Raw genomic sequence first — 24,789 nt, 5'->3', positions numbered from 1 at the left:
GGAATTCCCACATCATGCCCATGAAAAAGCAAAGCTGCTATGCAATATACTTCAGCCAGAGGCCAAGTGCTCAGCAGCCCCTGCCCACACACACTTAGGGACAGGCTTTCCCCAGCACTGTGCACGGACATGAGGAGATGGGTCCCTCAGGTCCCTGCCCAGTGCCACATTAACATTTACAGGAGCTACTGAGTGCACAGAGCACTGTTCCTGACAGACAAGGACATCCAGAGATTGAACCCCTGCTGCCAGCAGCGTTGCAGGACTTTCTGTCCTTAGATAAGCCACTAGCCAGCACGCTTACTTAAATTGATTTTTAATCTTTCCAACTGAATGTACACTCTTTGCATTGGCTTTCAAGAGGGAATACAAGGAAATCTCCTGGAAGATGCCAACCCCTCACAGATCCAGGTAAACGGGCTCTTCAACCCATAGCACAAGATGAAAGGTTAAGCAAGGAGCTGCAGCATCCAGGGGTGCCCCATCTTCCTGGGGCTTCCCCTGGATCAAGCAGCAGGGTTAATTATGTGGAACAGCCAAAAGGGTACAGTAATTGGATATTGACTTTTGCGCGCTGATGAATTTCAATAATGCCTGTGGCACTAGGCTTTGTAATAAGCTTCTCCTTAACCTGTTTTTGAAATTAAAGAGTCAAAGACAAAGGAAATGAATTTTTTTAAAAAAGAAAGGAAGGAAAGAGAGAGAGAGGAAGAGAGAGAGAGAGAGAAAGAGAGAGAAATAAAGAACAAGACAGAAAGGAAGGAATGGAGGGAGGTGGGGGAGGGAAAGAAGCAATACTACCTTTAAAAAAAAATCTTTGGTGCTAATCATGGGGAAGATCCTTCCCATATGCATCTGATTTTAGGGTCTTCTCACATTTTTTCATCCACCTCACTCCACTCTGTGTTTTTCTTGACATGATCTCTGCTCTCACCCTTCCTTTGAGAAAATAAACAGTATTTACTATATATAACACTTTGGATACAACGGCCGCTCCCACCCCCCGGCCCCGCAAAAAGCCTATCTTTCATCCTGCAAATGCTTAATTGACATATTTTCCCTCAAAATAAAAACACTTGTTACTAAACATGCTCTCTTAGGAAGGGTTCACACAGTATATGCGAAGCCTCTCAGATGCCAAAGACAGACCCAAAGCAGTGGTATATGATAATTCCTTGTCTGAGTCCAAACTGCATTTTCACTGAGCCACTAGTTTGTTTTTACCATACCACTGTCCTAAATGATATTTTAAAATAAACAGCATCACACTTGTGTTGGACAGGAGGATGGGGCTGAAGGAATGGGAAGGAATTTAAATTATCCTTCAAAACATCCAGAAGCTTTATATACAGTGCACGCAGATGGTATACCTACACCAGGTAATAATATCCAACTTGAAAAGAATCTAAACATCGACATTCTCTAGGTAAGGTGGAGCACAGACAATGCAGTGGTTTCATTTAAATTATTCAATTAAATACTTAGGGTGGATATTGATTATGCTTAAAGTGCATTCAGCAAAAATTTCAAACCAGTTGAGTTATTGTTTCCTTTTTTTATGACTGGGAACTCCTTTCACACTTTCCTACAGAACTGTAGACTGCACATTGCTCTGGTTGGCCTTAGTGGAAGGAAGGTCCATTGAGAAATACTACCAGTTACAAATAACGTCTAAATCTCCTTGATTCTTGATCTTTTGTTTCCTTTGAAGTTCAAGGGCTAGTCCCTTGGAGACTGCTGCAGGATGCTGGCTCATGGTTAGACAGCTACACGAGAGATATAATGACTTCCATTGTTCCCGGCCTTGCTAGCTACTAGCCAAGATACAAATAATGCATAAGTCCTATAACCAAGGAACTTAGAAACTAGTAAGGGAAACTAGACATACATCCTTGCAAATTTAAATAAGAAATGTAAGTTAAAATGGGTTCCTCAGAAGCGGTACAAATTCAGTTGGACTTTTAACTGAAGAGGGGCGCCTGGGTGGCTCAGTCAGTTAAGCGTCCGACTCTAGATTGCAGCTCAGGTCATGATCTCACACTTCATGAGTTTGAGCCCCGTATGCAGCTCCATGCTGGCAGTACAGAGGCTATTTGGGATTCTCTCTATCTCCCTCTCTCTGTTCCTCCCCAGCTTGCTCTCTAAGTAAATAAACCTAAAAAAATTTTTTTGAATAAAAAAGAAAAACCAGGTAGAATTTAGATAAATGAAAAAGTACGAGAGCATCTGGAAATGCACAAGTGAAGGAAGCACGTGGTGGGAGGGCGGGAGTGTCCAGGCACACGACACGTAGAAATGAGTCAGTTCAAGAGCTGCTCCACCTCCACAACCACTTCACAAAGGAAATTCCAGGTGGACTGAGAAGGGGTGTGGCATTCTTTTATGCTGCCAATTTGGGGTTCTTCCCACACGAATATGAGGTTAGAGTATGGTTCGTGGAATCACCAATGGTGAAGGAGGGTTCCAGAATGAAGTGTAGAGAATCATGATCCACAGCCTGTAGAGAGGAGTCCGCCATCCTGGCAGCACTCACTAATTCCCCTCATGGAAGTGACCCAAAATACCAGATGGGAGTGAAAAAGGAGTTTCCCCTTTTTGCAGCCTTTGCATAACCACAAATCAGTGTCCTCATTGATAGAACTGACCATTTGGATCATCTACAGGTCCTATCACTAAAATAGATTCCAGGATCATGAACCCTTTGGCCAAGCCACAAAGACCTTAAATATGTATTAGCAACCAAGGGAAAGAGTCTGAGGAGAGAGAAAGAAAAATGGACATGAATGTAAATACTGTTTTTTGGACATGTGTTTGAGAACTAAACAACTTGTGATTCTCATTCTTCACCCAGGAAATAGCTCCGATTAAGCTCCCACACTTAAGTCTCAACTGAGTCCCAGGAAAACGTCACATCTGCTTATGTATAACCACATAACCATCCATTTTTGAAAATAGACATAAACACCCAAATCCCCAAAGCCCTGTTTTAACCACAAATGGAATGAATGGTGTCTCACCCACAGTACACTTGATGGTATTTGGCCTTTGGGAATCCTCACCACCTATAACTTGACTAGCCTTCAGTTGAATTTAACCCTATGATTCATTTAAAATTAATAAATCTAAGAAACTGAGGAGGCTATATGAGAAAGCAAAGTGTCAGAGACAAAGTAAGCCTTGGGGGAAAACTCTAAAAGCTTGCAGCCAAGGCTAAGGGTACGATCAGTTTATACATCTAAACAGAGAAGTCCCTACTGGCTCCAAGTAACCTCAGCCTCAACAATTTCTTATCCCCAGACTCCTTGCCTGACAAATTCAATTCATTTTCCTGATTACCAAATTCTACATCAAAAACTTATCTAATATTCCCTCCCTGGGTACCATCCCATTTAACCTCACTTAAGGGTTCCAATCCTTATAATAAAATAACAAAAAAACCACACAAATAAATGAATAAATTAGTCACTGAATTATTGTCTCTATATGTCCGTCAGACCAATTAAATGAATATCACAATGTCACCAAAGTAACATAAATATGTTATATTATATTTGTAAGACATTTTTAATTTTTTAAAAAAAGTAATCTCTAGGGGCGCCTGGGTGGCTCAGTTGGTTGAGCGTCTGACTTCGGCTCAGGTCATGATCTTACCGTCTGTGGGTTCGAGCCCCGCGTCAGGCTCTGTGCTGTCAGCTCAGAGCCTGGAGCCTTCTTCAGATTCTGTGTCTCCCTCTCTCTGCTCCTCCCCCATTCATGCTTTGTCTCTGTCTCTCAAAAATAAATAAAAGTTAAAAAAAATATTAAAAAAAAAAGTAATCTCTATACCCAACTTGGGGCTTGAACTCATGACCCTGAGATCAAGAGTCACATGTTCTATTGACTGAGCCAGCCAGGCACCTTAGAACATTTTTAATTCTTTAACAGCTTTTTCCTGTCTAAAACTGCATCTGATTCTCACTATAAGCCTTTGAGTAAGAAGGTATTAACAGGAGAAAACCAGAGAAGTAGTTGACATGATAAAACTCAAATACCACTATTTGAGGTCTTGTTTTCTTTTATTTTAATATGTTCGTGTATATGTATGCATACATGCATGTATGCAAGTATGTATGTATGCACATATTTATTCATTCATTCATTGTGCTAGACCTTTACAGATAATGGGAGGGTTGGAAGCAAAAGGAGTGAAGCTCCCTGTGGCTTTCCATTTAAGTCAAATAGGCATTGGGGCGCCTCGGTGGCTCAATCGGTTAAGTGTCCAATTTCGGCTTGGGTCATGATCTCACAGTTTGTGGGTTCAAGCCCCGCGTCAGGCTCTGTACTGACAGCTAGCTCAGAGCCTGGAGCCTGTCTTCGGATTCTGTTTCTCCCTCTCTCTCTGAACCTCCCCTGCTCACACTGTCTCTCTCTCTCGCTCTCAAAAATAAATAAAGCATTAAAATTTTTTTTAAAAAATAAATAGGCATCATGATTCTGTTTTCATAAGAGATTTTGGTAAATTTAACAAGGATGACAAATTCATCTTTCCTACTCTCTTTCCAATTTATCTAGAATAACACACACATACACACACTAGCCAAACAATATCTTAGAAAACTGCCTTAAAAAAAAAAACCTCAGCAGGCTTTATTTTCTACTTTCATCTTCCACAGTTAGTTTTTAAAAATACTTTTGAGATAAATCACATACACAATTCACCCATTTTACGTGTACAGTTCAGTGGCGTTAGTAAATTCACAAAGCTCTACAACAATCATCACTAACTCTAGAACATTTTTGTCACTCCAAAAAGAAATCTCGTGCCCATTAATATTCTCTCTGCATTCCCTTCACCCAGCCCCTGGCAATCACTAATCTACTTTCTGTCCCTATGAATTGCCTATTCTGGACATTTCATAGAAATGGAACCAGACAATATATAGTCTTCTGTGATTGGGTTTTTTTGTGATTGGTTTTTTTCACCTCGCATATTTGCAAGGTTCATCTATGTTATAGCACATATCAGTACTTCAATCCTTTTTACTGCCAGATAACACTCTATTCCATGAATGTACCATGTTCTGTTCATCCATCCATTCATTCATCAGCTGATAAACATTTGGGCTATTTCCACTTTCGGACTATTTATGAATAATGCCACTATAGACATTGTACAAGTTTTTGGGTGGACATATACTTTCATTCCTCTTGGATATATACCTAAAAGTGAATTTGCTGGGTCACAAGAGAAATCCATGTTAAACACTTTTAGGAACTGCCAAACTACTTTCCAAAGTGGCTGCATCATTTTACATTCCCACAAGAAATTTATGAAGGTTTCAATTTCTTCACATCCCCACCAATACTTGTTATTTTCTGCCTATTATCATTATTGTTGTTGTTGTTGTTGCCAGAGTAGGAGATGTGAGGTGGTATCTCATTTGTGGTCTTAATTTGAATTTTCCTAAGAATTGGTGAAGTTGAACAACTTTTCATGAGTTTACTGGCCATTCATATATCTCCTTTGCAGGAATGTCTATTCAAATCCTTTGCCCATTTTTAAATGCAGTTTAGTTTTCCTATTACGGACTTGTAAGGGTTTTTAATATATTCTAGAGGCAAGTCCTTCATCAAAGCTATGATTTGCAAATATTTTCTTCCATTCTGTGGGATGCTTTTTCACTTTCCTAATGGTATCATTTTGCAGCAAAGAAATCTTAAATTCTGATGAAATTCAAATACTTATTTTTTCTTTTGTCACTTGGTGCTTCTGGTGCCATAACTAAAAGATAATTTGCCTGATCCAAGACCATGAAGATTTACATCTATGTTTTCTTGTAAGTTTTATTGTTTTAGATTTTACATGTAGGCCCCCAATTTATTTTTAGCTAATTTTCCAGTGTCGTGAGGTCAGGGTCCAACTTTAGTCTTTCGCCATGTATATCCAGTTATTCTAGCTCATCTCTTCAGCAGACTGTTCTTTTCCCCACTGAACTGTCTTGGGATCCTTATCAAAAATTGTTAACTGTAAATCTAAGAATTTATTTCTGGATTCTCAATTCTCTCTTATTGTCTATCCTTATGCCATCTCCATGCTATTTCTCTTACTGTTGCTTTGTAGTAAGTTTTGAAGTCAGTAAGTTGAGTCCTCCAACACTGCTTCCTGTTTTCAAGATTTCAGTTATTCTGGGTTACTCGCGTTCTCGTATGAATTTTAGGGTCAGCTTGTCAATTTACGTGGGGGGGAAGCAGCAAAGATCTTGATACAGATTATGATGACATTGTAGATCAATCTGCAAGTCTACCCTCTTAACCATGTTAAATCTTCTGATCCATGAATTTGGGATACTTCTCCGTTTGTTTTTCTTTACTTTCATCCAATAAGTTATCAGTGTACAGATCTTATTAACACCTCTTTTATTAATTCCACAGTTATTTTGGGCATAGAGATACAGCTCAACTGATGTTCACTGATGACTAAATGTTAATGGTCCTCATTGTACTTGGCATGGTTATTCACACACATATTTACCCTTTATTTTTCATCTATTATACATCCATATTAATTTGGAACTTTAAGTAATCTGTAAACTGATTACAAAAAAAAACAGTAATTCCTGACCACTACCTCTTCCCCTAACTTCCACTCTTCCACACCTAACACATTCACTTCACTTCTTCCCCATTCACTTAGGTACTAACTGCTATGCACGGGTCCTTTTTGCTATTTTCTCTCATAGTTCTGAATAACACACCCATAGTACCACTCCTTGAATTTTCAGCTTCATGAATCATTTACTGGCTTCCTATTATGGAAAAAAAAAGTTCAGCTCTCTTTCACATATACACACCCCCACTGGCCCCATTCAACTTGTCCTCTCTAGTTCTATCATAATTTTATTTTCATTATGTTGACTATGTAAATGCTACTACAATTTAGTAACAGAGTACACTATGATTACTTTTTCTGTCCTGGACAACTTTAGTTTCTCTGGTTTATGACTTTTCTTTTGGCATAGTAATATATATATATATATAAATCATCAATTCCACCCTAAATTTCCTTCCACCTATATAAATCTCTTTTCAATATAGTAAAATATATTAAATATTCAATCCATTCTTCTTGAAGAAATCTCTCCTGGAGCTTTCTGAACTACTCCAAGGTTCAGTTGCCCTCTAGGTCTGTAAAATAGCTGTCCTCTCAAGATGGGTATCTGCCATCATTCTGAAGACTTCCTTCAACTCTAAGCACTTCTCATATCATCTTTTTCTAGGGGGATTTCCTCATTACAGTACATATTCCAGGAGCTTCCTGAGAAAGTGTGCTTGGAAGAAAAAATTGGAGACCTTACATATCAGAGAATTTCTTCAGTCTCCCTCAGCCCTTATTTCAAAGTTTAACCAAGGAAAAAAAATCCCATATAAAAATTGCTTTTCTTCAAAAATCATAGGTCATTTTCTCCATCATTTAGTAGCTTCCATCATTAAAAAGCTTGAGCTCTGATTACCGATCCTTTGTATGTACTTGTTTTTCTCTTAATTCTGTAGGACTTTTTTTTTTTCATCATTATTATGAAATTTCAGAGGTCCCCTTGATCTGGGTCTCACTGCGCTTGGCAACCATTGGATTATTTCAATTTAGAAACATGCCTTTCAGGGGGCACCTGGCTGCCTTGGTTGGTGCAGGGTGGGACTCAGGGTCATGTATTCAAGGCTCATGATGGGTGTAGAGAGGACTTAAAAATAGAACCTTAAAAAAAAAAAAGGAACTTGTCTTTCAGTTACTGAAAGAAAGAATTCAGTTTCTTTGATGATTTTTCCCCCTCCATTTTTTCTATTCTTTCTTTCTGGCACTCTTATTTTTATTTATTTATTTATTTATTTATTTATTTTTAACATTTATTTAGTTTTGAGAGACAGAGAGAGACAGGTCAAGAGCAGGGGAGGGGCAGAGAGAGAGGGATACACAGAATCAGAAGCAGGCTCCAGGCTCTGAGCTGTCAGCACAGAGCCCGATGCAGGGCTCAAACCCACGAAGTGAGAGATCATGACCTGAGCCAAAGTCGGATGCTCAGCCGACTGAGCCACCCAGACGTCCCTCTGGCACTCTTATTTAAACCTCTTTTGGTTACTGAACATCTTGGACTAGTTCTCTGATTTTATTCTTCTCTCCTAAATTTTACCTTTTTCTTTTAGTTCTACTTTGTTGGTCACTTCAAAGTTGCTGTGGAATAATTTGTTATCATGTTTTAAATTTCTTTTTGTATTTTTCAAAGTTCTTTTCCAGAGCCCCTAATATTAGTTTTAAAAATGCATTCTTTTCTCTTTTTCTCTCTGAGGATTACTGGTGATATATTTTTAAATTATATTTAGTGATATATTTAAAACTTAGTGATATATTCCTACATAAGTGCTGTTCCCTTTAAGTTGTGGTCTCCAAACTTTCGGTTTTGCTGCTTATATTAAAATCACTACTCAAATGTCCAGTGGTCTTTGACTGGTTGCTCTTATTTAGAAGTGAGGGTAATGGCTTTATGGAAGCCATTGGAAGCTTTATGCAAATGGTGTTCTTCACTGCAAACTGATCTGGCTGCTTCACTTCTCTGGGAAAACCCTAGTGATCAATATCTTTAGATTTTTTTTTTTTTTTTCAGATTATGCCAGGTTCTCTGGTGAATAGCAATTTCCTACTTAGAGGGTAAAAACTTGTCTGCCAATGCTGTCAAAGCCAAATAGAAGTATCAATGTCAAATGTGTCAATTTTGATTAATTCTCTTCCAGTAGAATACCCTATCTTCACAATACATAGGGTTCCACATTTCAGAAGACTTATGTTTCATTCTTTTTAGAGATTAAATTTTCAGTTTTCTTTGGATGGGGGAAGGGAATCTGGTGGACTAAATACCACGTAAAGAGACTTCAACAAATCCTTTTGCTAATTTCTCCTGTTGGTAATTCATTTATTTCCATTTCAAAGTATTGGAGGGTGTTTCAGAATAAGCCAAGTTCCTTCTCAATCTATACCATTACTAACTTAGGATTCACTTTCTTAAAGAAGTACTCATTCCTTTCTCTTCAGATTCCTAAATCTAAAATTTCTAGACCTTTCAATTTTTCTCCACTTTTGTCTTTCTGTTCCCCTGGTGGATTTATGTCTTTTAAAAAAACACTTTGTCATTTTAATGGAATTTTGAGATGTGAAGGTAAATCTGTGTGTCAATGTCCCAGATGACTGTAGTTAATATTGCTATATGATACATAATAAAGTTGTTAAGAGAATATAGCCTAAGATTTCCCATCACAAGGATAAATTCTTTTCCTTCTTCTCTTTTTATTTTATCTATTATGAGATGATGGATGTTTACTAACTCACTGTGGTAATCACTTCACAGTATATGTAAATCAAACCATCATGCTATATACCTTAAATTTATATAATGGTGTGTGTTGGTTATTTCCCTGTAAAACTGGAAAAAACCTACCATATTTAAGTGGAAGCACCCACATTCATCTAAGTCATATTTAAAATCCAGGGGCATCTGGGTGGCTCAGTAAGTTGAACATCTGACTCTTGATTTCAGCTCCGGTCATGATTTTGCAGTTTGTGAGTTCGAGCTCTGCATCAGGCTTTGTGCTGACAGTGTGGAGCCTGCTTGGGATTCTCTCTCCCTCTCTCTGTTTCTCCTCTACTTATGCTCTCTGTTTCACTAAAAATAAATAAACTTTAAAAAAATAAAAAATAAATAAATCATGTTTAAAATACAATACTAAGATCCAGGGGCAGATCAAGCTACAGAATTCCAAAAAGCTACATGGAACAGTAAAGTAAAAAAACAATAAAGTTAAGGTATATTCTTCTACCACACTTTTCTTTTCCCCCAGGATTTAAAATTTGTCACATAGCCAAGAAAAAAATTATAATATTCTTTATTTTATTTAAGAGATAGAATCCTACACAGGTTCCATGCTCAGAGCAGAACCCAAGGTAGGGTTCCATTTCACAACCATGAGCCAAAATCAAGAGTCAGACGTTCAACCACATGAGCCACCCAGGCGCCCCAAAACTTACAATATGCTAATAGTCTTTAGGTGTTGGCCAATGGAAGCTGGAAGTTGAACCTGCAAAGTTTAGTGGTATTTGTTGTTTTTGTTGTTAAAGAATGGGAAGAGAAATGGATAAAGGAGATAGTAAGGAGAAGCAAATCACTTCTATTCAGCAGTTATTCTTCTAAGTGTTTTTTCACCAGGTGTCTTTTAGATTCATAAAGAAAATGGATTTTGCCTCAACCCTTGGACTCCCTTTTGGGAGGCTGGGCTGGTTGCGTCTCCATGGACCGCCACCGGCTTTCCCTCTACTCCATCCTCAAAGGCTTTGCTGGCAGGAGTCCCAGCTGGTGGTGGCCAGACCCCCAGATCCTAGGCCCCTATATTCCACACACAAGAATTTCACTCCCTGCAGTCTTGCAGTGCGGAGCTGGAAGGGCTGTATGAGTTGGCCCTTTACAGAAATAAGCAGGTAAATGTTGACCATTTTGGTATTTAAAGGAGACCATTATGGCCGTTTTGAAAAAGGCTTTGCTTCATTTTGTTACCTTCTCTTCTGTTTATTTTCTCTCTCATGATAGGTTTAAAAATGCTAAGATCAGGTGAAGCTACTTTTGGAGATCCTTTTGCACTTGATCTTCCTCTAGAAGTTTGCTGATGAACTATTCCCTTGGATAAAAAGTTTGATTCCCAAAAGACTGACAAAGTCAACAGTGAAACAAATACTAATAATTTAAAAAGTGTTGAAATCACTAATGAAAACTTCCAAAGACTCTGAACCTTACCTGAAAGAATGGCCACGTCTGAATTATTACTTACATGTATTTTATTACAGTTGGAACAGGATTCACAATTTGATGGTAAATATACACATTGGAACGGTCTAGTCTTGGAGCTTTGGAAGAGCCAAGGATTACCCACAAGTGAGATCCACCCTCCCCAAATGACACTGGCTCCAGCTTTTACCCCGAGGTGCTCTCAGGATCCTTCAATCACAGAAGCTCACATGAAACTCATGTGTTCCGCTTTAACTAGTGTACTAGCCCTGTCTTGGCACTCACCTGATCCAAATGGTAATAATGGCAAACCTACTGGTGACTTGGTACCAAATATCCTGATAAATATACATAAGTATATAAATCTGAAGCAGAAAAGAGGGTTGAAATGTTCTTTCGTGAAAAGAACAGAAATTAGTGAAGATTTTCATTCTAAATTTCTTAGGTGTCAAAGGTCTACTAAATGTTAACCATGTGAATTTAAGAATCATATAGTTAAAAAAAATAAGCTCAAATAAAGGAAGGAAAAAATCTATTTTAACTAGTGCATAAATGAAACCTTAATGTATCATTTTTGAAAGTTTCTGAATACCTATACCACACTGATCCTTCACAAAGCTTGGACAATTCAGTATTCTTTCTAAACAGAACAGTATTCTTTCTAAAAAAGTAAACTTAAGTGTGCATGCAACAAGGAAAATCTAAGGTCATTTTCTCTCAGGACTTGGTCTTCTATCAACAAAGTAAATCAAACAGCTAGTCACCTCTAAGTCACAAGGGACAACTAAGTAGAGAGTAGACGGGGGACTGGAGGGTTCCCTTATAACACGTGCCCACCTCTGTTATTTCTCTCAAGCATCTTGTCCACTATGTCTGGCGAGTGAGTGTCCAGAAATAAATCCTGGTCTAGGTAAATGACTACGCAAAACTTGCACGCTATCAAGAACTAGCAGTACAAGTAGCCCAAAAGACTTTATTCTCATAAACTAGTTTAAAAGTATGAATGAAATCACAGTACTGCTCAAGTAAAACAATTCTTGTTTCACTAAAACACTACGTTAAGAGTCAAAAGAAGATTTTTTTGCCCCATGCCACTCACCAAATTGGGAAATCAAAGACTATTTTTCCAGCAAACTTGCTCTATCCCTTGTATTCCTTCTCTCAGAAAATGGCACTATCATTTAGTTGTTGAAATTATAAACTTGGCCTTCGTTGTTAACTTTTTACTCCCACCTTCCTTCCTGCCTTCATTCAGTCACCAAAGACTGTGGGTTCTATCTCTTAAATAGCTGTGAAATCCATCTGTTTCTGTATCTCCAAGTCTGGACTGCACCAATTCTATGCTCCCTGCCTACTCTCCATTCTCCACAACACAACCAAAATTATCTTTCTAAAATGCTAGTCTTTTCATGTCACTCCCTTGCTTCAAACCCATTTCTTTAGCTTTAAGAGTTTTAAGATTCCAAAGAATTTTGTTCTTAAGGGGAAGAACAAAAGTGATAACAGACTTTCAAGGATCAGGTCTCATGAATATATACTTGGGAAAGGGCCAAAGAAAAGATATGGATTAGTAAAATGCCAGGAGGAAGGAGAAAAGCAGTTAATGGGGGCCAGGCTGTGATTAAAGCTGATGCTAAAATTAAAGGTGGCATAAAAACTACTTTTAAAAGTGAGTAAACTAGCTTTGCACACATTAAAATTACAATATTACTTCATGCAATCATTTATTAGATTTTTCAATTCAACAAAAGTTTAATAGAACTCCTACTATATGGAAGACTCTGGATTATCCATGTATCCATCTAATAAGCCTCCATTCCAAAGACTCACTACAACTCAATTTCTCCAGTAACTTACACTCAAGACAACACCTTTTCCACCTTCCTTTAAAACCAGAGTTACAGGGGCGCCTGGGGGGCTCAGTTGGTTAAGCATCGGCTTCAGCTCAGGTCAGATCTCACAGTTCGTGGGTTCGAGCCCCGAGTCAGGCTCTGTGCTGACAGCTAGCTCAGAGCCTGGAGCCTGCTTCAGATTCTGTATCTCCCTCTCTCTCTGACCCTCCCCTGCTCCAGTTGTCTCTCTCTATCTCTCAAAAATAAATAAAAAGCATTAAAAAAAAAAACCAGAGTTACAAAGTATTTATGGATAGAATAATATGATGTCTGATAAGACGTCTAATAAGATACATAATAATATTTGCTTAACAGTAATTCTGGGAAGGGAGCTTGTTGGAGGACAAGAATGACATAATGTTCATATGCAGAGATGGCTGATGGGTATGTCAGAGATCACAGGTTAATTAAACTATTGTCCTTATTTTGTGTGTTTCTGAAAATTTTCTGTAATAAGTAAAACAAATGCAAAACAAAAGCTACCCAAAATATTCATAAGAAAAATAATCCAGTGCTGAAAATATTCAATGCTTTTCTCATTCAGTAAGGTTATATACAGGTAGACTTTCATATTTCAGGCTTCACTTTGATATGATTTTGAACCACAACTGGAAAGGTTATTCTTTCAAATTCAATTGTGGAACAGAAAGATGTATATACCGAAGTTAAAAAAAACTGTAAGACAAACTAAAGTTTATTTTTTTGGCAACAGCTTCTGCAACTAAAACATAGAAATCTGATTTACTTTTTTAATGTTTATTTATTTATTTTGAGAGAGAGAGCGAGAGAGCACCTGAGCAGAATAGGGGCAGAGAGTGAGGGAGAGAGAGCATCCCAAGCATCCCAAGCATTGCCAGTGCAGAGCCCGCTGTGGAGCTATATCCCAAAAACCATGAGACCATGATCTGGGCCAAAATCAAGAGTTGGATGCTTAACCGGCTGAGCCACCAGGTGCCCCAGATACCATATTTACTTTAAGAAAACTTGAGTAGTACTGTGTTCCTAGACTCATTACCAAAAACAAAAAATTTCTTACAGTTAGTATCTTTTTCACAAATAAGTGATTTTAGACATCGCTGTCTACATTAGAGGATAGACTATGGGGTGTTTTGTATTTCCAATAATAAAGTTCTTATGAATATGATCGCACTGTTCCCTTTATCTTGAAAACTAACCTTGGGGTGGCTACACTTTCTTAAGAAAGTAGGGTTTCTTAACTTTGTTACTACTGACATCTTGGGCTGGGTGATTCCTTGTTGCAGGGTGCTGTCCAGTGTGTTTAGAAGCACACCTAGCCTCTAGCCACTAATATCAGAAGCAATGCCGCCCCACACAAGTTGCTAATGACCAAAATGTTTCCAAACATGCCAAATAGCTCTTAGGGGGGCAAAATTACCTCCACAGAGGGATTTTTGCTCCTATTGCAATAGGGCAGTATGATTTCTTAGTTGCTTGTTTTAAAAATACTCTAGGGGCACCTGGGTGGCTCAATCGATTAAGCATCCGACTTCAGCTCAGGTCATGATCTCAATTTGTGAGTTTGAGCCCTGCCCTGGGCTCCGTGCTGATAGCTTAGAGCGTGGAGCCTGCTTCAGATTCTGTGTCTCCCTCTCTCTCTGCCCCTCCCCTGTCTTTCTCTCAAAAATAAGTAACATTAAATTTTTTTTTTTAAAAATACTCTAATCAAGGGGCACCTGGGTGGTTCAGTTGGTTAACTGTCCAACTTTGGCTCAGGTCATGATCTCACGGCTCGTGGGTTCGAGCCCCTGGCAACAGGCTCTGTGCTGACAGCTCAGAGCCTGAAGCCTGCTTCCGATTCTGTGTCTCTCCCTCCCCTTCTCTCTTTCTCTCTCAAGAATACATAAACATAACAAAAAAAATTTTAATAAATAAATAAAACTACTCTAACCTTGTTTAGTTTCATAAACACATTTCCCTAACCTAAGACAGTGAGACCCTGGAATGTGTGTATATATTGCTATCATTACTTATTGGAAAAGCCTCCTAATCACAGAATTGTAAAAGCATCTTAATGATATACTTGTGTTCTCAGTGGGGACCATAGTCCAGATCTGTGGCTATATATTCAAGAGTTAAGAAGTCCTCTATAAGAAATTTTTAATTTTGTGCCTATATCACTGATAATCTTTGAAACTTTGGATCTGAATGAAATTAGTGTTGCAGGGATATTTCTGGGCCCACATTTGTGTTAACCAACACAGGAAGTCATCAGATTCCCTCACTATCTGAAGCTAATGAGAAAAGCAGAGGCAGCAAAATAGTTGAGCCAGCAGAGGTCAAATGATATCATGATGAACTAAATAAAAGATTGTAAATAGTTTTTTTTAACCTTATTTATTTTGAGAGAGACAGAGAGAGTGCACAAGAGGGGCAGAGAGAGAGAGAGAAGGATCCCAAGCAGGCTCCACACTGTCAGCACGGAGCCTGATGCGGGGTTAGAAGCCATAAACTATGAGATCATGACCTGAGCTGAAACCGAGAACTGGACGCGTAAGCGACTGAGCCACCCAGGCGGCCCTCAATAGTTTTAACAGAAACAATGTATTAGGAGAATTAACTGATCATATTGTGCCCAGTGGTCCAGGTGGCTCAATTCAAAAGAACCTACAGGACAGGAAAGGACAACATATTCACATTGGAAGCAGCATTTTAGTTTCAGCAAACCATTATCATTCATCATATTAATGTTGTTAGTATGTTGGTTTTATACTTTTGTTTATAGTTCATTTGCTTTGGTTTATAGCTCAAAATGGATGCAACAGAAGGAATTTCTATTTAACTTCATGTTTGTCCAGCACTATAGTTATATATATAATTAAAAACAACAATATAGTTACTTGGAATATTTGTGCCTTTTAAAAGATCTGGAGGGGCACCTGGTGGCTCAGTAAACCGGTTAAGCTCTTGGTTTCAGCTCAGGCATGATCTCGCATTTCAGGAGTTCGAGCCCTACATCAGACTCAGTGCCAAGAGTGCAGAGCCTGCTTGGGATTCTTTCTCTCCCCCGTTCTCTGCCCCTCCTTCTCTCACTCTCTCTGGCTCTCACAAAATGAATAAATAAACTTAAAAATAAAAGGATCTGCAGATTACTCAAATTTGAAATTTAATGATCTACTCCAATGCTTTCATTCTACTCAGAAGAAACTATAGTCCAGTGGTATTACAGTAATTTGTCCAAAATCAAACACCTAATCACTGGCAAAGAGAGCATTATAACTATAGGTCTATTCATGCACCAATTGTTATCATATACCTTAATGTATAAATAACATACTTAAGTAAACATAATTTAAAATGTTTTCTTTTCACATATCATAGTCTAAATTAAACTTGTAAGTAGGGAACCTAAAAAGGTGCCTGGATGGCTCAGTCAGTTAAAGGTGCAACTTCTACTCAGGCTTTGGCTCAGGTCACAATCTCCTAGACCATGGGTTCGAACCCCATGTCAGGCTGTGACCTATCAGCTCAGAGCCTAGAGTCTGCTTTGGATTCTATGTTTCTCTCTCTTTCTACCACTCTCCCACATGAGCACTCTCTCTCTCTCTCTCTCTGTCTCTATCTCTCTCTCTTTCTCTCTCTCTGTCTCAAAAATAAACATTAAAAATTTTTTTAAAAAGAGAAGTAAAAAATCAGCATCAGTGATACAGCATAAAAAGGCTACAGCAGTACATATTGTATATGTATTTCCCCACAAAATAAGACTAGGCTGGTCACTCTACTGAAAAATTTAAAAAAGTATATAGATGTTACCCTTGAATATGAGAGGTACTAAGATTCAATACCCCAATCCCATACTTCTTAAGTCTTCTTGGCATTTAAGAAGTTGCTTAAATATTGCATTTTTTGTGTAATTGTAAAACATTAGAAAAAGTTTTCCAACAATAAGGAATGTTACATATAGTACATGCATATACCTGAGCACTTGAATAAAGATAGTGACTATTTATTAAATGATACAGTGTATGAGATTTTGCCTGAAATGCATTATATGACCTCAACTTCATAACAATCCTGTACCTTATCTTCATTTTACAAATGAGGTTTATTTGCCAGATCATATAAGTGTTAAGCTGAAAAGTTCACAATCAAAGTCTGATTCCAGATACTAAACTTAAGCTATCCGAAAACCTAATATATGTTAAAATTATGCTGTAAGTATCACGTGAGAAGACATTCAATATAATGCTATGTGATTAAAAAAACAGCTTAGAAAATAGCATTTACAGGAAAAGTCAGAAAAGCTCTATACCAAAGTGTTAACTATTACTATATCACTGGGTCTTATGTTCACATATTTGTGTTTTCTAACTTACTTGCAGTGAATAAATATAGTTTGTTAAACAACAGAATCTTTCAGTGATAAAAATCAAACAAGCCAACAGACGTATGCTGTGTAAGGCAGTCATTCAGGGTAATCAGCAACAATACCCCATGCTCTAGTTACAAATTATGACTTAGGCTCCAAAGAGTTTAAAAATTAAAAAATCTTCCTTTCTCTGTTTCTTTCACTAGGTAGTCTCACCCAGAGAGGATTTACCTACAAATAAGGGATTAGAACAAAACTATGTCATTTTGTAAACTGTTGTTTTCACATATAAATGTTGAACATCTTTTCATGTGATGGTTACTTAATTTTATAAAATTTCCCCATGACACAATTTGAAAATTAAGCAGAAAATTTAACAACTGCTAAACGTTAATCAGTTTCAGAAACACACTGTATTTGTGAACCTTACTGGTTACTCATTTAAAGGGAACATTCCTTTCACTATGCTTTTTAAATACATTTACTTCTGAAAGAAGCCTGTATTTGCTCAAAACACAAGAGTCTCAGATATGCCTATAAAGACACAAATTATTAGCTCTTAATAATTTCATTTTCTTTCTTGGTTCTGAGGCAAACAATGTAAGTGATCATATTGGCAACAGAAAAATGAAAAGGAAGGCATTGGTTTGGTAATGTATAACAGTAATGGAATTATTAGTGTGAATTTTATACTTTAACATTGCAGCTCTGGTCTACTTCTCATTTCACTATCAGAAACAGAAGGAAAGTGACATTAGACAATCTTAGTACTAACAACTAGGATATAAAACTATGAAGACACCTAAAACTAAAAAACACGTTAGCCAAGTTTTTCTTTAAGCAAAAATCAAAGTACTCAGAAACTACAAATATTTTATCACCACAGTGCCTTTACCACACAGCTACAGTAAGTCAGATCTTGTTTTATTACTTTGTCTTTGTAATAAATTATCACAAATTCAGTGGCTTAAAACAACACATATATTTATTCTCCTATAGTCCTGGAGGTCAAAAATTCAAAATGAGTCTCAGTGGGCTAAATAAAGTCAAGGTTTCTAGAATCTCTAACAGGAGCATTCATCTCCTTACTTTTTTCAGCTTCTAGAGGTCTCCTGCATTCCTTGCCTCACACCACTCCAACCTCATGCTTCTGACATCGTATCTCCTACTATTAATTCTCATCTCCTGTCTCCCTATAATCATAAGGACCTTTGGGATTAAACTCAACTAGATCATCCAAAACAATCTCCCATCTTCAAGATCCTTAATCACATCCTCCAAAGGGGGAAAAATCCCTTTGGAAATCACTACATAGTTCCTTCACTTGATTGGCGAATATCTCCAGAAAAACAACTGGCCAAAGAGTTCAAGAGTGGCACAGATTTACGACTCAGCAGTAAGGTACGCAACTACATTGCTATCAAGTCTCTGGAAGTAATGAAGCCACGCGTTTCACCTTCTGCTAACTCATGCCTATGGGCTTTCTCTATTTGATAAAAACTAAGGGCAATAAAAGACAACCTCAGGGGCCAACCTTGTTATGAGCTAATCACAGATACCCTGGATCCAAAAACTACTTTGCTGCATTCCACATCCAATAAAGCCCAAGGAAAAATAGCTCTGTGTTTTCAGTATTTTCAGCTGTATAGGTATAAAGGGAAACAGTGAACAATATATCTTCTCATTATTTGCTATACATTCCGCACCAGCTTATGACATAATATAACATATAAAAACTCCATTTAAAAAGTACTGAGATTCTTCCCCCATCTTACACCATCCTTTTGTGTGGGCATTCCATAAAGAAAATAACAGAGTACCATTATATAGCTTATAAATGGGTTGTGTTATCTAAGTTTGCAAAGAAGTTGTAAGAAACTTTAGAGACTATCAATTCATCTTCCCTCAGGCTAGCCACAGCTGTGGTAGCACTAAGACATAGCTTAAATTGAATTTGAGTCCTTTTGCTTGCCTTGTGGCAACCACCAGCTGTCCAAAGCAGGTATACTGTGATTAAGTAAGACTCCTTTAATCCTAGGGTTTTAAAAGGTACCTAGCCTAATTCACATAAGCAAAATATCATTCATTAGAGCAGGTAGTACTTTGTTCTTACTCATACTTTAAAAAAGAAAGAAAGAAAGAAGGCAGACTGCCACATGCAGTGCCTCATTTGGAGTGTCCGGAATCTTGGACCTCCTCCTACAGAGAGGTCTCAAGAACCTGTTTGGAGGTTCTAGCAGGGAAGCATGGCTACTCATATACGTTTGACCGAAGAATGGTCTTTCTCTATCAAGAAAGGTCTTCCTCTTCAAAGAAGCATGCAGTTTCAGGAGGGAGCCACATGGAGCAGGGGAGAGGAAGGGCCCCCCCCACCTAACCAGCCAGATCAGCTGAATCCAGCCTGGAGACCAATGGGCGACAGATGTTGCAGCCAGATCGCACTCACATCTTTAGACCAGATAAACTAAAAACTCTCTTCCACAAAACATGGTGAAATGCTAGTTAAAATACATAACAAATACCCTTTAAAATGTATACCCAAGCACTGAGAAAAAAAAGAAAAAATTCCCATGGGCCTAAAAATTAATTGAGAAATGAAAACCAGAGCCCTGGAGAAAGTTGCCTGGTCTGGGTAATCTGCAGGCTTGGGTTTTAGAACTCCCCAGGGTGGGTTACATTAAAATTAAAAACTTCTGCACATCAAAGGACACAGCCAGAGAGTAAAAAGCCAACCTATGGAACTGAAGAATATTTTCAAATCATTTCCTGATAAAGTTAAATAAAGAACCCCCATAATTCAATAACAACAACAGAAAATCCAAGCAACTCAATTAAAAAAGGGACAAGAGACTTAAGAAGACATTTCTCCAAAGAAGGTCTACAAATGGCCAACACAACAAGCACATGAAAAGATGCTGAACTTCACTAATCACCAAGGAAACGCAAACCAAACCTACATGAAATACCAGCTCAACACCCATTAGGATGACTATTAATAATAATAATAATTGTTGACAAGGGTGTGGAGAAATTGGAACCCTTATGCGCTATGGGTGAGAATCTAAAAAGTGTACAGCTGCTATGGAAAACAGTATGATGGTTCCTCAAAAATTAAAAACAGAACTACCATATGATCCAGCAATCCCACTTCTGGCTATATACCCCCCAAAAAAAAAAATTCCTCAAAGAGATATCTGCACATCCATTTTCATAGTAGCACTATTCACAGTAGCCACAAGGTGAAGACCTAGGTTTGCATCAACAGATGAGTGGATGAGCAAAAAGTGCTATATACATACAATGGAATATTATTCACCTTAAAAAAAAAAAGTAAATTCTGACATATGCTATGAAATGGAACTTGAGGACATTAGGTGAAATAAGCCAGTCACCAAAAGACAAATATTGTATTGTTCCATTTACATGTGGTATGTAAAACACACTCATACATATAGAAGGTAAAATGGGGGTTGATGGAAGCCAGCAAGAAGAAGGAATGGGGAGGTGTTTGTTGCTTAATGAGTATAAAGTTTCAGCTTTGCAAGATGAAAAGTTATGTTTTACCATAATTAAAAACAAACAAACAAATAAAATACCAGGGGACTGAGACAAACATCTGAGCTATTAAAATATAAAGTTACAACTAAGATCCTCCCATAAAACAAGGAACCTTGAATTGCTACATCCTCAATGAAGGAATAAATTATAAGGAATTTATTCATACCACAGGAATATGGCACGGAATTACATCTTTAGTCTGGCCTCTATTCAAACAGCACGTGAACAGTCTCAAGCTGAGAAATACAGAAAGTGGTGCTGAGACACTGTAACCTCGGACACTCAGAAAAGTCAAACCAGTATATCTCTGGAGACAAAACCCTCGACCCAGGACACACAGAATTACTACAAACAAAACCCAGTGAAGGTAAGTTTATTATTCAAAAAACCAAACACATGAGGAAACAATCCATCATGGATAATGTTAAACATTTAACCCCAAGAATTTTGGATACAAAAAATATCTGATACAGACTATAAAGCATATTTGTTTACGATAAATACAGACAGGGGTGCCTGGCTGACTCAGTTGACAGAGCTTGTGATTCTTGATGCTTGGGGTTGTAAGTTTGAGTCCATACTGGATGTAAAGATTATTTAAAAATAAAATCTTGGGGAACCTGGTTGGCTCTGTCAGCTGACCATCTGACTTCAGCTCAGGTCATGATCTCACAATCTGTGAGTTGAAGCCCCATACCAGGCCCACTGATGTCAGCACAGAGCCCACTTCAGGTTCTCTGTCCCCCTCTTTCTTTGCCCTACCCCGCTCACAAGAACTCTCTCTCAAATATAAACATTGTAAAAAGTAAATAAAATAAAATAAAATCTTGGGGTGTACCTGGGTGGCTAGTCAGTTAGGTATCCAACTCTCGATTTCTGCCCAGATCATAATCTCACGGATTCATGGGACTGAGCCCCACATCAGGCTGAGCTGACAGTGCAGAGCCTGTGTGAAATTCTCTCTCCTCTCCTTCTCTCTCAAAATAGAAAAAAATAAAATTAAAAAAGTAAAATCTTAAAAAAATTTAATGTCTATTTACTTTTGAGAGAGAGAGAAAGAGAAAGAGAATAAGAATGAGCAGGGGAGGGACACAGAGAGATAGAGACAGAGTTCGAAGCTAGCTCCGGGCTCTGAGCCATCAGCACAGAGCCTGATGTTGGGCTCGAACGTGAAATTACGACCTGAGCCAAAGCCAGATGCTTAACCCACTGAGCCACCCAGGGGCCCAGGATCTTGGCCTTTTGATGATGTTATTCCATCTTGTTCAGACATCTTCTATCAGTCGGTTGTTTCTCTGAAAATCATCATATTTTTTCCTCTAATTTTCTGAGTGTTTGGTAAAATATGCATAATAAAATTTACCATCTTAACCATGTTTAACTAGTTCAGTGGCATTAAGTACTTTCACATTGTTGTACAACCGTCACTGCCATCTCTAGAATTTTTTTTTACTCATCCCAAACACTAACTCTGTATCTATTAGAGAATAACTTCTCATTACCCTTACCCCAGTGCCTGGTAACCATGCTTCTACCTTCTGTCTCTATGAATCTCTATTTTAGGTACTTCATGTAAGTGGAATCAAGTATTTGTCCTGTGTTGTAGCATGTATCAGGATTTACTTCCTTTTTAAGGCTGATAATATTCCATTGTATCTATACGCCACATTTTTGTTTATCCATCAGTGGATATCTGGGTTGTTTCCACCTTTTAGCTATATTGTGAATAATGCTGCTGTTAACACTGTTGTGCAAATTACTGTTGGAGTCTTTCTTTTCAGTTTTTGTAGATATATACCTAGTGCAGATGCTGGATCATATTGTAATTCTACTTTTGATTTATTGAGGAAACGCTACACTGTTTTCCACAGTGGCTGCACCATTTTGTATTCCCACCAGCACTGCAGAAGGTTCCAATTTCTCCACATACTTGCCAGTGCTCTTACTTTGTTTTTGTTTTCTTGTTTTGTTTTTCTCTAACAGTTATGCTAATGGGAGGTATCTCATTGTGGTTTTAATTTGCATTTCCCTAGAGATTAGTGCTATCTTTTCATGAGCTATAGTTTCTTTTACTATGTTCTATTTTTGTGTTCCTTCTACTTCACAGTCATATATCTAGATGTAGATTTGTTTTTATTTACTATTTTGGGACTTCCATTGTACCTGAATCTGAGGACCCTGTCTTTTATCATTTCTGGAAAATTCTTAATCAAATACCCTTTTAAATGTTATTTTATTCCCCATTATCAGTCTTATATTTCTGTGGATCAGCTAGTAGCATATGATGATTTTTTTTAAGCCTTCTTTTTTTCTGCTGCATCATGGGTGATTTTTATATCTGGCCTCTGATTTACTGGTTCTTCAATGTGCTATTTGAACGATGAATTTGAAATTTTAGTTACTAGTTTTCATTTCTAGAAACTCTATAAGGTTCTTGCCTATGATTTTCATAGTCCTCAAAAGTTTTTCTATTTTTTTGTATGTATCTTTTTTTTTTTAAGATTTTATTTTTTAGGGGCACCTGGTGGCTTAGTCGGTTAGGCCTCTGACTTTGGCTCAGGTCATGATCTCAGTTTGTGAGTCTGAGCCCCATGTTGGGTTTTGTCCAAACAGCTCAGAGCCTTAAGCCTACTTCAGATTTTGTGGCTCGCTCTCTCTGACCCTCCCCTGCTCGCACTGTCTCTCTCTCTCTCTCTCTCTCTCTCCAAAAATAAACATTAAAAGTTTTTCAAAGGCTAAGATAAAGTAACCATCAACCTAAATTCTACATGCAACTAAACAATCATTAAAGGATAAGGGAAAATGGAAATATTTTCATGAAAACACAGAATAAGAGAGTTTATTACAAACATGTCTTAAGAGACAGAACTATTAAAGAATGTACTTCAGGCTCGCTCCACGTGGGTCCACTGTGTTGTTGAAGTCTGTGAGCCCGAGTTTAGGCTGGCCGGGCCTAAATTCGTAAGAAAGCCCTTTGCTTTTGCATGCGTGCTTCGGCCTCCCGGATGGCGGGCGAAAAAGCCGAGGAGCCAGCTTCGCAGGAGAAGAAACCCGAAGCCAAGAAGGCTGTTGCTGGTGGCAAGGTCAAGAAGGGTCACCTCAAGGCTAAAACGCCAAAGAAGGGGAAGCCCCACTGCAGCCGAAACCCCGTCCTAGCGCGAGGAATTGGCAGGTACTCCCGATCTGCTATGTGTTCAAGGAAGGCCATGTACAAAAGGAAGTACTCAGCAGCTAAATCCAGGATAAAAAAGGAGGAGAAGGTTCTTGCTACGGTCACAAAACCAGTCGGTGGTGACAAGAACTGTGGTACCCGAGTGGTTAAACTCCGCAAGGTGCCCAGGTATTGCCCTCCCGAAGACGTGCCTCGGAAGCTGTTGAGCCACGGCAAAAAACCATTCAGTCAGCACGTGAGGACACTGCGAGCCAGCATCACGCCTGGGACCATCCTGATCATCCTCACTGGGCGCCACAGGGGCGAGACGGTGGTTTTTCTGAAGCAACTGACCAGTGGTTTGCTACTTGTGACTGGACCTCTGTCCCTCAATCGCGTTCCTCTGCGAAGAACACACCAAAAGTCTGTGATTGCCACGTCCACGAAAATTGAATCAGCACTGTGAAAATCCCCAAACACCTCACAGATGCTGATTTTAAGAAAAAGAAGGTGCGTAAACCCAGACACCAGGAAGGGGAGATCTTTGATACCGAAAAAGAAAAATACGAGATCACAGAGCAGCGCAAGGTTGATCAGAGAGCTGTGGACTCGCAAATTCTGCCAAAAATCAAAGCTGTCCCTCAGCTTCAGGGCTACCCTGCTCTGTGTTTGCTCTCACGGATGGGCTTTACCCTCACAAACTGGTGTTCTGAGTGTCTGAAAAAGAACCTGACTAAATAACGGCTCCATCTCAAAAAAAAAAAAAAAAAAAAAAAAAAAGAATGTACTTCAAAAGAGGAACACTGAACCTAAAAGGAAGGGAGAGCTGAACAAAGATGCAGGTGAAGGCTGAGCTAAATCTAACCCAGCACTATATAAAAACCAGTGATAATGACAACGATTAACTTGGAAGAATAAAAAGTGGAACTAAAAACTAGATAAAAAGAACAGTTTGTATGAAAGAGGGAATGACAGGAGTAAAAGCACACTAAAACTTATGGACTATATGAAAGAAAGGTAGAGATACTGATTAAACTTTAAGTCAGATTAACACCATAA

At 38.3% G+C, this 24,789-nt stretch overlaps 1 protein-coding gene and 1 pseudogene across 2 annotated transcripts in view; one reads left to right on the top strand and one right to left on the bottom strand.

The window, feature by feature from the left end:
• The window catches only part of MCU (mitochondrial calcium uniporter), a 179,348-nt gene that overhangs the window by 94,318 nt on the left and 60,241 nt on the right, over positions 1-24,789 (bottom strand). The gene's annotated exons all lie outside the window — the stretch shown is intronic.
• Positions 23,585-24,443, top strand: LOC115285531 (annotated as a pseudogene).

This window comes from Suricata suricatta, chromosome 2, assembly GCF_006229205.1.
Source record: "Suricata suricatta isolate VVHF042 chromosome 2, meerkat_22Aug2017_6uvM2_HiC, whole genome shotgun sequence".
In the NCBI taxonomy this organism is placed as follows: domain Eukaryota; kingdom Metazoa; phylum Chordata; class Mammalia; order Carnivora; family Herpestidae; genus Suricata; species Suricata suricatta.
The sequence above is the reverse complement of the archived record's forward strand: the minus strand, read 5'-3'. Positions and strand labels throughout refer to the sequence as shown.